This window comes from Macaca mulatta, chromosome 16, assembly GCF_049350105.2.
Source record: "Macaca mulatta isolate MMU2019108-1 chromosome 16, T2T-MMU8v2.0, whole genome shotgun sequence".
NCBI classification, from domain to species: domain Eukaryota; kingdom Metazoa; phylum Chordata; class Mammalia; order Primates; family Cercopithecidae; genus Macaca; species Macaca mulatta.
Window position 1 is genome coordinate 17,709,172 of NC_133421.1, and position 12,922 is coordinate 17,722,093.

At 46.9% G+C, this 12,922-nt stretch overlaps 1 long non-coding RNA gene across 1 annotated transcript; it reads right to left on the reverse strand.

The window, feature by feature from the left end:
- Positions 1-8,166: 8,166 nt before the first annotated feature.
- Positions 8,167-12,164, reverse strand: LOC144335348 (uncharacterized). Its single transcript, XR_013406139.1, has 2 exons — positions 11,876-12,164; positions 8,167-8,401 (listed from the first exon to the last, which is right to left on the reverse strand). It is a non-coding gene; the product is annotated as an uncharacterized LOC144335348 (long non-coding RNA).
- Between the last annotated feature and the right edge of the window lie 758 nt (positions 12,165-12,922).

The window sequence follows — 12,922 nt, forward strand, 5'->3', positions numbered from 1 at the left end:
ATGCCCAGAGCAGAGATCTGAGTCATTGCAGATGTGGAGGCAGATACTGTTTGTTCCAAGGCAATGGTGCAGAACCCCCGTGGCTCTGTTTTTATCTTCCCATTTCAAAACAGTACACCCCTTCCCATCACCGCAATAGCTTTTTCACACCTTTTCAATGCAGGACCTTGCTTGACTCTGGCCTGGCTCTGTATCACGACATATCCCCAGCATCTGTTTACTTAAGCTGTCTCCACTCTATTCCCAGCATCTGTTTACTTATCTGTCTCCACTCCATGACTAAGCATATTTGTCAGGGGAGCACTTTGCCCAGGGTAGGAAAGATCAATTTTATTCCTACAAATATCAGGCTTTTAGGGTTAGGTTGAGAACAACATGCTTATTTACTGAGGAGGCATTTTAGACCTGGACTCTAACAGGGAACTGGTTCCCCACACAAAGCTGTCAGGCCCCACCTTTCCAGAAAAGAAGGGGTGGTATTTGCCTGTTTCTAGGTGCACCCAAGCCATGACCTGCAGGAAAAAGTCCACGTCTCTCCCTCCCCACAACCCACATTCTGTAGTCCAGGGTCACCCGAGAGAGCCTGTACAGTGTTATATTTACCCTGTGGTATGTCTTAAGGCACGGGCCCCTTATTTTATTATAAATTTCCATGTTATCTGTTTCAGGCCCTGCTCACCTGAGCCCACTCGACTGTTGACAAAAAAGTATTTGAGGAGATTTATTCTGAGCCAAACATGAGTGATCAATGGCCTGTGACACAGCCCTCAGGAGATCCTGAGAACATGTGCCCAAGGTGCTCAGGGCACAGCCTAGTTTTATGCATTTTAGGGAGACATGAGACATCAGTCAAATACATATAGGACTTACATGGGTTCCATATGGAAGGGCAGGACAACCCAAAGTGCTTGGGGGGAGTGTATCCATGTAACACACAGATTTTAAATTTTTTCTGATTGGCAATTGGTTGAAAGAGTTGGCCAGGTGCCGTGGCTCACGCCTGTAATCCCAGCACTTTGGGAGGCTGAGGCGGGTGGATCACCTGAGGTCAGGAGTTCAAAACCAGCTTGGCCAACATGGAGAAACCCCATCTTTACTAAAAATACAAAATTAGCTGGGTGTGGTGGTGCATGCCTGTAATCCCAGCTACTAGGGAGGTTGAGGCAGGAGAATCGCATGAACCCAGGAAGCAGAAGTTGTGGTGAGCCGAGACTGCGACATTGCACTCCAGCCTGGGCAACAAGAGCGAAACTCTGTCTCAAAAAAGAAAAAAAAGAAAATTAGCCTGGTGTGGTGGCACGTGCCTGCAATCCCAGCTACTCGGGAGGCTGAGGCAGGAGAATCACTTGAACCTGGGAGGAGGAGGTTGCAGTGGGCCGAGATGGCGCTACTGCACTCCAGTCTGGGTGACAGAGCAAGACTCTGTCTAGCAAAAAAAAAAAAGAAGAAGAAGAAGAAAGAGTTATTATCAGTAGAAAGGAATGTCTGGGTTGTGATAAGGGGTTGTAGAGACTAAGGTTTTATCAGGCAGATGAAGCTTTCAGGTAGCAAGCTTCAGAGAAAATAGATCGTAAATGTTTCTTACCAGACTTAAGATCTGTGTTGATGTTAATGCTGGTTGGCTTTTCCTGAATTCCAAAAGGGAGGAGGTTATAATGATGCCTGTGGGACCTGCTCTTCCATCATGGCCTGAACCAGATTTTCAGATTTGCTTGGGAATATCCTTAGCCAAGGAGAAGGGCCCATTCAGATGGTTGTGGAGGGGCCTTAGAATTGTATTTGTGGTTTACAGGACAGAGCTTGGGACCTCACTGTACTGCTCTGGCCTGAAATGCAAGTGGAGAGGACAGAGCTAACAATGAAACGAGTGAATTATTTTAAGTGTATGAAGTCAGTCTGCAGAGGATCAGGCACTTAGAGTGAATCAGCACATTGCGGGAAGCTTTTGAACAGCCCCAACCTGAGCTCTTATAGTTTTGTGAAAGCAGAAGAGACAGCAGAAGCATGAGCAGCACAGGCGATGGCCGAGGCCCAGAGCAGCAAACAGGCTGCCATCTACACATCTCCAGGCTCTTCTAGCACCCACTTCTTCAGCTTCTCCCTCCTTGTGTTTAGAGGTCCCTGTTTTTCTGGTTCCCCCCACCCTTTTTTTTTTGAGAATGGAGTCTCACTGTATTGCCCAGGCAGGTTGCAAGTCCCTGTTTTTCTAAGCTCCCCTGGCCATGTGCTTGAGTGGCTCAGCACCTTCTCCCTTCTCAAGGACTTGGCTGGTGTGGGGGTAGGAGCCATACTGTTCCAGTAAACCTTGCCAGCCTGCTTCCAGGAAAAGCCCAGAGGGGAAGGAGAAGCATATATAAATCTAAAAGGCCAACAGAATTTCTGTATTAAAGTGTTGTCAGTAAAAGAAGAACAGGTCACGTCAGCTTCTAAAGCAGATTATGCTCAGGCCTGATGCTCAGACAAACAGCTTTCACAGGGGCTGCTTCTCAGGAAAGGCAAACTGCAGAGTGTTGGAGGCTGGCAGCTAATCTGAAAGTGGGGGTGGGAGCCCTGGGTCTAAGGACAGGCTGTTTGGCATGGTGGGGAGATGACAGTAAGGCCCTCGTCAGATAAGCCCTACAGGCCCTTCTTCCCAAAAGAGTGCTGAAACATCTCCTTTGCTAGATGCAGCAGTCAGTATTTTCCACTCTGACTCAGAGTGAGCAGAACAGTTCTGAAAATTGGGAGCATTATCTTTATTCCTGAAGGCTGGTTTTTGGGAAGCCTGGGCCACTGCCTCCCTCTGCTATTTCCAGCAGAGCCACCTGGTCTCAGAGCTTACTCAGCCCCTCCCGTCACAGCTAATTTATACCCATCCCTACTGCAGGCTTCAGAGAGCAAAGGTGATGGCTGCCTTGCTGCTGCTAAGGTTTACATTATTCTATTCTATTCTATTCTATTCTATTCTATTCTATTCTGTTCTGTTCTGTTCTGTTCTGTTCTGTTCTGTTCTGTTCTGTTCTGTTCTATTCTATTCTATTCTATTCTATTCTATTCTATTCCATTCCATTCCATTCCATTCCATTCCATTCCATTCCATTCCATTTTTGATGGAGTCTCTCTCTGTTGCCCAGGCTGGAGTGCAATGGTGTGATCTCGGCTCACTGCAAACTCCGCCTCCCGGGTTGAAGTGATTTTCCCACCTCAGCCTCCCGAGTAGCTGGGACTACAGGGGTGCGACACCACGCCTGGCTAATTTTTGTATCTTTAGTAGAGACGGGGTTTCACCATGCTAGCCAGACTGCTCTCCAACTCCTGCCCTCAAGTGATCCACCCATCTCGGCCTCCCAAAGTGCTGGAATTACAGGTATGAGCCACCGTGCCCAGCCTTGAGTGTATTTCTATTAACAATACTGCAGGGAACATCTGTGCTCATACTTCTTTTTTCACATCTGTGAGAGTATCTGTAAAATTCCCAGATGTGGAATTGCTGGCACAAAGGGTATGTGCACTCAAGATTTTCTTTTGTTTATTTTTTTTTTTGAGACAGAGTCTCGCTCTGTCGCCCGGACTGGAGTGCAATGGTGCCACCTCGGCTCACTGAAACTTCTGCCTCCTGGGTTTAAGCAATTCTCCCTGCCTCAGCTTCCCAAGTAGCTGGGATTATAGGTGCCCGCCACTACGCCTGACTAATTTTTTTGTGTGTGTGTATTTTTAGTAGAGACGGGGTTTCGCCATGTTGACCAGGCTATTCTTGAACTCCTGACCTCAGGTGATCCACCCGCCTTGGTCTCCCAAAGTGCTGGGATGACAGGCACCTCACCCAGCTGCATGTGAGATTTTCATAGCTACTTACCCAACTGCCTTCCAAAGAGGTTGTACCAGTTTACACTGATCAACAATGCACGAGGATGCATTTCTCTGCACTCTTGGAAACAAAAGTATTAACAGTCTCATTTTATCTTTGTCAATCTGAAATATTAAAAAATGCCACTTCAGGGCTGGGTGCGGTGGCTCACGCCTGTAATCCCAGCTCTTTGGGAGGGCGAGGCAGGCGGATCATGAGGTCAGGAGATCGAAACCATCCTGGCTAACACGGTGAAACCCTGTCTCTACTAAAAATACAAAACAATTAGCTAGGCGTGGTGGCGGGCGCCTGTAGTCCCAGCTACTCGGGAGGCTGAGGCAGGAGAATGGCGTGAACCCGGGAGATGGATCTTTCAGTGAGCCGAGATCGCATTACTGCACTCCAGCCTAGGCAACAGAGCGAGACTCCATCTCAAAAAAAAAAAAAAAAAAGCCACTTCATACACTGAATGGTCATTTTTCTTATGCTAAGTGAAGCTGCACATCTTGTCATGCATTTAAGAACAATTTTCGTCTGGGCATGGTGGTTCACGCCTGTAATCCCAGCACTTTGGGAGACCGAGGCGGGTGGATCACGAGGTCAGGAGATCGAGACCATCCTGGCTAACACGGTGAAACCCCATCTCTACTAAAAATACGAAAAAACAAAATTAGCCAGGCGTGGTGGCGGGCGCCTGTAGTCCCAGCTACTCAGGAGGCAGAGGCAGAATGGCGTGAACCCAGGAGGCAGAGCTTGCAGTGAGCCGAGATAGCGCCACCACTGCACTCCAGCCTGGGCAAGACTCCGTCTCAAAAAAAAAAAAGAAAAAAAAAGAACAATTTTCTTTTCTGTGAATTGTCTGATCCTGTCCTTTGTCCATTTTCCTATTGTGTTATTAATCTGTTTCTCATATATTTATAGAAACCGCTTATATATTGAAGAAATTAGTCCTTTTGGTGAGTGCGGTGGCCCATGCCTGTAATCCCAGCACTTTCAGAGGCTGAGGCAGAAGGATTGCTTGAGGTCAGCAGTTCAGGACCACTCTGGGAAATATAGCAAGAACCTGTCTCTACAAAAAGTTTTTAAAATTAGCCAGGTATAGTGATGTGCCCCTGTAATCCCAGTTACTTGGGAAGCTGAGGTGGATCACTTGTGCCTGGGACCCGTGGAGACTGAGATGAGCTCTGATTGCATCACAGCACTCCAGTCTGGGTGACAGAGTAAGATCCTGTCTCAAAAGAAAAGAAAAAAAAAGAAAGAAAGTAGTCATTTAAGGTCAGGCGCAGTGCCTCATGCTTGTAAGCCCAGCACTTTGGGAGGCCAAGGTGGGCGGATCACTTGAGGTCAGGAGTTTGAGACCAACCTGGCCAATATGGTGAAACCCTGTCTCTACTAAAAATACAAAAAATTAGCTGGGCATGGTGGCACACGCCTCTGTTGTAAACATTTCTTCCTTGTTTTTTATTTACAAAATATGTCAAGAGACTGGGCACAGTGGTTCCTGCCTCTAAATCTCAATGCTTTAGGAGGCTGAGGTAGGAGGATCACTTGAGGCCATGAGTTTGAGACCGGCCTGGGCAATATGGTGACAACCCAGCTCTACAAAAACTTAAAAATAAAAATAAATTAGCCAGGCATGGTGGCACGTGCCTGTGGTCCCAGCTACTCAGGAAGCTGAGGTGGGAAGATTACTTGACCCCAGAATTTGAGGTTACAGTTAGCTATGATGGTACCACTGCACACAAGCCTGGGCAGCAGAGTGGGAGCCTATCTCTAAATACACACACACACACACACACACACACACACACACACACACACACACACATATATAAATATATGAAGAGATGCATTTATTTATTTATTTATTTATTTTTTTTTTTGAGACGGAGTCTCGCTCTGTCGCCCAGGCTGGAGTGCAGTGGCCGGATCTCCGCTCACTGCAAGCTCCGCCTCCCGGGTTTACGCCATTCTCCCGCCTCAGCCTCCCGAGTAGCTGGGACGACAGGCGCCCGCCACCTCGCCCGGCTAGTTTTTTGTACTTCTTTTTAGTAGAGACGGGGTTTCACCGTGTTAGCCAGGATGGTCTCGATCTCCTGACCTCGTGATCCGCCCGTCTCGGCCTCCCAAAGTGCTGGGATTACAGGCGTGAGCCACCACGCCCGGCGAAGAGATGCATTTATATCATAGAGTTGTTTATAAGTGCCCCATTAGTATGATTTAAATAAATTATGATATATACAACAGAAAGCTATGCAGCTATTTAAATGAAGATATATATTTATTAGAATAAAGCAATGTTAAGTAGAAAAGTTTTGGCCTGGCGCGGTGGCTCAAGCCTGTAATCCCAGCACTTTGGGAGGCCGAGGCAGGCGGATCACGAGGTCAGGAGATCGAGACCACAGTGAAACCCCGTCTCTACTAAAAATACAAAAAATTAGCCGGGCGCGGTGGCGGGCGCCTGTAGTCCCAGCTACTCAGGAGGCTGAGGCAGGAGAATGGCGTGAACCCAGGAGGCGGAGCTTGCAATGAGCCGAGATCGCGCCACTGCACTCCAGCCTGGGCAACAGCGTGAGACTCCGTCTCAAAAAAAAAAAAAAAAGAAAAAAAAAAAAAAGAAAAGTTTAAAAAAGCAGGATAAAAAATAGAAAGCATTATATGATAACCCATTTTTAAAAAATCTGTGCTATCAGTAGTTACCTCCAGATGATGGGAATTTGGTAATTTATTTGGGTAATTTTACTCTTTTCTTTTTACCGTTACAGATTATCTGAATTTTTTTTTTTTTTCTTTTTGAGATGGAGATTCGCTCTTGTTGTCCAGGCTGTAGTGCAATGGCACGATCTCGGCTTACCACAACCTCTGCCTCCTGGGTTCAAGCAATTCTCCTGCCTCAGCCTCCCTAGTAGCTGGGATTACAGGCTCCCACCCGCCATGCCCAGCTAATTCTTTTTTTTTTTTTTTTTTTTGAGACGGAGTTTTGCTCTTGTTGCCCGGGCTGGAGTGCACTGATGCAATCTCGGTTCACCACAACCTCTGCCTCCTGGGTTCAAGCGATTCTCCTGCCTCAGCCTCCCAATTAGCTAGGATTACAGGCCTGGGCCACCACGCCTGGCTAATTTTGTATTTTTAGTAGAGACAGGGTTTCTCCATGTTGGTCAGGTTGGTCTTGAACTCCCAACCTCAGGTGATCCACCCGCCTCAGCCTCCCAAAGTGCTGGGATTACAGGCATGAGCCACCGCCCCCGGCATCATGCTATTTTTAAATGTGTTACGAACTTATGAAGAAGCATGGGGGTATCACATGGGGTATTAGGAAACAATTATAATAGTGTTCAGTATGCTTGGCAAAGTATAGTCATGTGATATAAAAGGCGTTTGTCAAAGCTACTACTGACACTGGAGTTAAGATAGGCATTAATCAGTAGATTCTTTTTTTTTTTTTTATGAGACGGAGTCTTGCTCTTGTCGCCCAGGCTGGAGTACAATGGCACGATATTGGCTCACTGCAACCTCTGCCTCCCAGGTTCAAGTGGTTCTCCTGCCTCAGGCTCCTGAATAGCTGGGATTCCAGGCACCCACCACCACACCTGGCTAATTTTTTTTTTGTATTTTTAGTAGAGATGGGGTTTTGCTATGTTGGCCAGGCTGGTCTCGAACTCCTGACCTCGTGATCCTCCCGCCTTGGCCTCCCAAAGTGCCAACAGGCGTGAGCCACCATGCCCGGCCTTAATTAGCAGATTTCAATGGCTCCACAGTCTCTCGATCACTGGTTTGTTGATCCCTGGAGGGAATAAATGCTATTATGGTCTAGGGGTTGTGGGATGGCAGGTTTCCTCTTCCTGGAACATCCTTACCCTAAGAAGGTCATGAATTTGATTTCCCCACCCCAGCCCCTGCCCCTTTTGTCCCTGGCTTGGGTGAGGCTTGGGCGAGGGCTCCAGGGTGGTAGCCGCCTAGTGGCTGGAGTGGGAGGCTCAGGCAGGCAGAAACGCTGATCCTTTGAAAGGAGCCTCTCAGAGGTCGCTGGGCTCGCTAGGCTCCCAGTCGTGCTTGAGGGTGGCAAGACTTTGGAAAAGACAGTCGCCTGGCCTGGTTCCTGGCGGCCAGCCCGCAGAGGTCAGGCGATCATCCACTCTCTTGACAAGTTTCACTACCACATCTAGGAAAGGCCTCTCTAGGAAGTCCTGAGGTCTGTGCCAGCAGAACCTGGGGCATGAAGACCCAGAAGAGGCTAGTTCAGGCTCCACTCCAGGGCCAAGGCTGCCCCTGCGGCGTCCAGGGTTTTATCCCACTCATCTCATCTGCAGGTCCTACAAAAGAGTGAGCCGCCACTCTGACTTTGCATCTTCCAGAGACACTTGGCCAGTTTGCCTTCCAGAGCCACATAGTCGCAGCCGAAGTAGAAGCTCAGAGAGATGCCGGTTGACCAGGCAGTTGGTGGCTGCCTCTGCCTGGGCGGAATCATTCTGACACATCTGGGAGCTCATGCTTGGGGACAAGAAGCAGATAACCACAAAAACAGTGTTGGCTGGGCCCAGAAGCAGGAGGTTGCCAAGAAGATGGCGTCGGAGGCTGCAAGTGGAAAGGAGTTGGGAGGCGATCAGAGGCTGGAAGAGGGAGCACCCTGGTCTGTTCGTTCCAAACACTGTTCAAGCAAGAGACAGAACCAGAACCCAACATGCTAACTTCAGGCAATGTGCCGTAGATTTCAAATGTGTGTTATGTATAGTTTTTGTTTTTTTTTTTAATGTGTGTTATTAATAGTTATCAACAAGCCTTAAACCTTCATTTAATCCTTTGGCCCAGAAGCCATAAAGAAAAAGATTGTCAGATGATGATGATGATGATTGAGACAGGGTCTTGCTCTGTCACCCCAGCTGGAGAGCAGTGGGGAGATCACAGCTCACTGCAGCCTCGACCCCTGGGCTCAGGTGATCCTCCCACCTCAGTCTCCCGAATAGCTGGGCCAACAGGTGTGTGTTACCACCCCCAGCTAATTTTGTATTTTTGGAGAGATGGGAGCTTTTTTTTTTTTTTTTAATTAAAAATGTCTGTTTTTACAAAGGACACCACAATTGAGCAGTGAAGTAAGGCCAGGCGTAGTGGCTCACGCCTGTAATCCCAGCACTGTGGGAGGGTGAGGCAGGCGGATCACTTGAGGCCAGGAGTTCGAGACCAGCCTGGCCAACATGGTGAAACCCTGTCTCTACTAAAAATACAAAAATTAGCTGGGTGTGGTGGCGTGCACCTGTAAGCCCAGCTACTCGAGAGTCTTGAACCCCGGAGGTGAAGGCTGCAGTGAGCAGAGATCACACCACTGCACTCCAGCCTAGACAGCAGAGTAAGACTGTCTCAAAAAAAAAAAAAAAAAAAAGTGAAGTAAGTCTGAAAGACAATATTTACCACAATTAGATAAATTATTAGTTGTTAGAATATATAAAGAAGTCGTACAAATTCATACTAAAATTGGGCAAAGGAAATGAACAGATAATTCACAAGACAAATTAATGTTAAATAAACATTTAAAAGGGATCCAATCTCAGAAGTAATCAGGCACATGCAAATTAAAACAATAAAGTGTTGTTTTTGCCCCTCAATGTGTCCAAAGTATAATATTAATGAAGTGGTGGAGGACTAGATACTCTCTCTTATGCAGTATTGGTGGGAATTGATATTGGTACAGTCTTTTTAAAAATTGTGGTCAACAATAACAAAAAATGTGCCATTTAAGCCATTTTTAAGCGTACAGTTTGGTAGCAGTAATTAATATTCATTGTGTGTGACCATCACCACTATCCATCTCCAGAACTCTTTTCGTCTTTTTCCCCACTAAACACTAACTCCCCATTCCCTCCTTTCCCAGTCCCTGGCACCCACCCTTCTACTTTCTGTCTTTATGAGTTTGACTACTCTAGCTACCTCATATAGTGGAATCACACAGTATTTGTCCTTTTGTGTCTGTCTTGTTTCATTTAATGTAATGTCTTTAAGATTCATCCATGTGGTAATATGTGTCAGAAGTTCCTCCTACGTTCAAGAGATTCTCCTGCCTCAGCTTTCAGAGTAGCTGGGATTGCAGGCGCCTGCCATGACACCCGGCTAATTTTTGTATTTGTAGTAGAGACAAGTTTCACCATGTTGGCAAGGCTGATCTTTTTTTTTTTTTTGAGGTGGAGTCTCGCTCTGTAGCCCAGGCTAGAGTGCAGTGGCTCAATCTCAGCTCACTGCAACTTCTGCCTCCTGGGTTCAAGCGATTCCCCTACCTCAGCCTCCGGAGTAACTGGGATTACAGGCGTGCGCCACCACACCCAGCTAATTTTTGCATTTTTAGTAGAGACGGGGTTTCACCATATTAGCCAGGCGGGTCTGGAACTCCCGACCTCGAGTGATCTGCCCTCCTTGGCCTTCCAAAATGTTGGGGTTACTGGCATAAGCCACCGCGCCTAGCAGGAGTTCTTTTTTTTTTTTTTTTTTTTTTTTGAGACAGAGTCTCTCTCTGCCTCCAGGCTGAAGTGCAGTGCCCTGATCTCGGCTCACTGCAACCTCTGCTTCCCAGATTCAAGCGATTCTCCTGCCTCAGCCTCCCAAGTAGCTGAGTGGGACTACAGGTGCGTGCCACCACGCCCAGCTAATTTTTGTATTTTTAGTAGAGACGAGGTTTCACCATGTTGGCCAAGATAGTCTCCATCTGTTGACCTCGTGATCCGCCCACCTCGGCCTCCCAAAGTGCTGGAATTACAGGCATGAGCCACCGCACCCAGTCAGGAGTTCCTTTTTTTATTTTTCAGTTTCTGCTCTGCTAAATGAATTTTCTTCCTTTTAAGGCTGAATAATATTCCATTGTTTGTTGTACAGTCTTTCGAAGGGTAATTTTGTAATAATCCCCAATTTTTAAATGACATAATCTTTGATACAGCAATTCTACTTCTAGTATATCCTGAAGAAATACTTGCACATTTGTGACAAGAGACATTTACAAGGATGTTAATTGCAGTATTAATAGTAAAAAATTAGAAACAATCTAAATACCATCAGCAAGGAGAAGGATAAAATATGGTGTATCTATACCATGAAATGTTTTGCAGCAGTTTAAAAAGAATAAGGCACATCTATATGTGCTAGCATGGAAATGTCTCTAAGAAAGATGGGTATGTAATGTATAATTCCATTTATATATAATTTTTAAAGTATGTTTTTATATAACACAAACATATGTGACACATTGAAAACAATCTGGTGGTAAATACACCAAACTTCTAGCAAGTGGCACAGAAAAAGATGCGTGGGAAGAGGACAGCTGGGAAAGGACGCTGAAAAAGGACTTCAATGTTTTTACTCACTATGTATCTGCTGGTTGAGTCCTTACAACTGCATTGTATTTGTTTTTATTTAAGTAAAAAATTAATACTGGGAAAAGAGGAAACATGCCAAACTGAATATACTTGGATCGTAGGGATAATGAGTGCTTTCTTTTCCTATATTTCCCAAATTTCCTACACTGAGCATGTATTACATTCATAGTTAGCAATAACATTATTTGAAGGAGAAAATGTTATATCTAGTGTAAATGCAGCCGTGAACAAGGTGGGAGTAACTATATATGGAGATATCTATACACATATGCATGTTTACATTGGCATAGAAGTTCAGAAAGACAGGTATAAATGTGGCATTACAGTGTCCTCACACAGCAATTACCAGCAATGTTCCTATTACCTTTTTTTTTTTTTTTTTTTTTTTTTTTTTTGAGACAGAGTTTCATTCTTGTGGCCCAGGCTGGAGTGCAATGGTGTGATCTCAACCCACTGCGACCTCTGCCTCCCGGGTTCAAGCGATTCTCCTGCCTCAGCTTCCCGAGTAGCTGGGATTACAGGCACCCGCCACCATGCCCAGCTATTTTTGTGTGTGTGTTTTTTTAGTAGAGACGGGGTTTCACCATGTTGGCCAGGCTGGTCTCGAACTCCTGACCGCAGATGATCCACCAGCCTCGGCCTCCCAAAGTGCTGGGATTATAGGCTTGAGTCACCGCGCCCGGCCCCCTATTACCTTTTTTGTTTGTTTGTGTTTTGGAGACAGGGTCTCCTCGCTCTGTCACCCAGAGGCTTGAGTGCAGTGGCGCGATCACGGTCCTTCCTTTCTGGAAGGCAGGGGCGCGCTTCCCGAAAAGAGGGGTATTTCCGGCGGGAGAAGGAGAGGTCTTTCGCTCCGGCCTCCAAAGTTCCAATTCCCCAAATTCTGCGTTTTCGGGCAGTAGGCTAGGAAAAGCGGGCTCTGCAGCCAGTTTCTCAGACAGGCCACCGCGCCACAGACGCGGGACGGCGCGGCACCCGATGTCGCGACACCTGGTGGTGACCGTGAAGCACAATTCCCTCTCACATCTTAAAAACGCGCGCCCCTCACACACTGGCCAGTTTTTTGTTTTTCTTTTTCTTTCTTTCTTTTTTTTTTTTTTTTTTTTTTTTTTTTTTGAGATAAGTTCTGGCTCTGTCCCCCAGCGCGATCACCGCTCACTGCAGCCTCGAACTCCCTGGCTCAAGTGATCCTCCCACCTCAGCCTCCAAAGTGGCTGGGACCACAGGCGTGTGCACCACCATGCCTGCCAAATGCTTGTTTTTTTGTTTTTTTGTTTTGTTTTGTTTTGTTTTTGAGACGGAATCTCGCTCTGTCGCCCAGGTTGGAGTGCAGTGGCGTGATCTCGGCTCACTGCAACCTCCGCCTCCCGGGTTCAAAATGCTTGTATTTTTTTCAGAAACGAAGTCTCGCTATGTCGTCCAGGCTGGTCTCGACTCCTGGGTTCAAGCGATCCCCTTGTGTCGGCCTCCAAAAATCCTGGGGATTATAGACGTGAGCCACAGTGCCCGGTGAGATCCCATCTCTTTAAAAGAAAAAAAAAAGAAAAAGGTCTCGGCCGGGCGCGGTGGCTCACGCCTGCAATCACAGCACTTTGGGAGGCCGAGGCGGGCGGATCACGAAGTCAGGAAATCGAGACCATCCTGGCTAACACGGTGAAACCCCCGTCTCTACTAAAAATACAAAAAAATTAGCCGGGCGTGGTGGTGGGCGCCTGCAGTCCCAACTACTTGGGAGGCTGAG